We start from the raw sequence: 1,381 nt of genomic DNA, 5'->3' as shown, positions 1-1,381 counted from the left end.
GGGTCAATGACACTGTCATATATATAATGCTAAGGGATGGCTAAATTTCATCTTTCTTTTTTTTCTTTTTTCTTTTTTTTAATTTTTTTAACTTTTATTTAACGAATATAAATTTCCAATGTACAGCTTATGGATTACAATGGCTTCCCCCTCCCATAACTTCCCTCCCACCCACAACCCTCCCCTCTCCCGCTCCCTCTCCCCTTCCATTCACATCGATTCATTTTCAATTCTCTTTATATACGATGAATTTAGTATATATTAAGTAAAGATTTCAACAGTTTGCACCCACATAGAAACACAAAGTGAAACATACTGTTTGAGAACTAGTTATAGCATTAAATCAAAATGTACAGCACATAAAGGACAGAGATCCCACATGAGGAGCTAGTGCACAGTGACTCCTGTTGTTGACAAAACAAATTGACACTCTAGTTTATGGCACCAGTAACCACCTAGGCTCTCATCATGAGTTGCCAAGGCTATGGAAGCCTTCCAAGTTTGCAGACTCTGATCATATTTAGACAAGGTCATAAAAGACAGGGTGAGGATAGCAACCAATGATCCTAAGAGTGGCATTAATGAAGTCTGAACAATTATACAGCATTAAGTGGGGAAGAGGACCATCAGTACACACAGGTTGGGAGTAGAGCCATTGGAGGTAGAATAGAGGTTATGATTACAAAGAAATGAGGCCCAAGTGCACTAGACAGGGTCTAGAACAAAGGACAGAGTCATTATTAGAGGAGCTAAGAAAGGTGCTGTCTAAGCTACAATTAGGTTTTCTGATTGAGAGGCAAATAGAACCTGACAGAAGGGGCTTCATAATAATCTGTTGGGCTTTAGGCCTTGTAAGGTAAGAGGCCCAGACCTATCTATCTCTTCACATGGGGTACATCCTAAGGGAGGTGTGAACCTCCTTGGGGAAGGCACTCTGTTGACTTTCATTATTTAGCTGTCCTGGGAGGAGAGCTGGCCAGGTCATGGCAGGTGGCATCTCTAACAAGAAATTTACTGTTCTGCCTGCAATGTTGCTGACCCTGATTGGCCGTCCCCTCAGCTGCAGGGGTCACTTTGGAAGCTGGGCTGAGTGAAGGGCTTTTCAGCTTGGAGCCAATAAGATCTGTGGCTCTGACCTGGGCATCCTTCGACTCCAGGGCAGGTCCATTTCCAGTGATCCAACTCTTGGCAGAGCTACCAGGGCTCTTCACAAGCTGACTTCTGCTGAAGCCCAGGCTTACCACATTGAAAGCCACTGCAGTGGACTGGCCTGTTGGGTCTCCTTGAGGGCAGATCACTGTACAGAACAGCCATTAATAGGCCTGCTACCCATTGCTTCTGATGCCTAGCTTTCTTTTCCTCCTGGTTAGTGTTAAAGCGG

This window comes from Lepus europaeus, chromosome 7 (assembly GCF_033115175.1).
Source record: "Lepus europaeus isolate LE1 chromosome 7, mLepTim1.pri, whole genome shotgun sequence".
Taxonomy (NCBI): domain Eukaryota; kingdom Metazoa; phylum Chordata; class Mammalia; order Lagomorpha; family Leporidae; genus Lepus; species Lepus europaeus.
The sequence above is the reverse complement of the archived record's forward strand: the minus strand, read 5'-3'. Positions refer to the sequence as shown.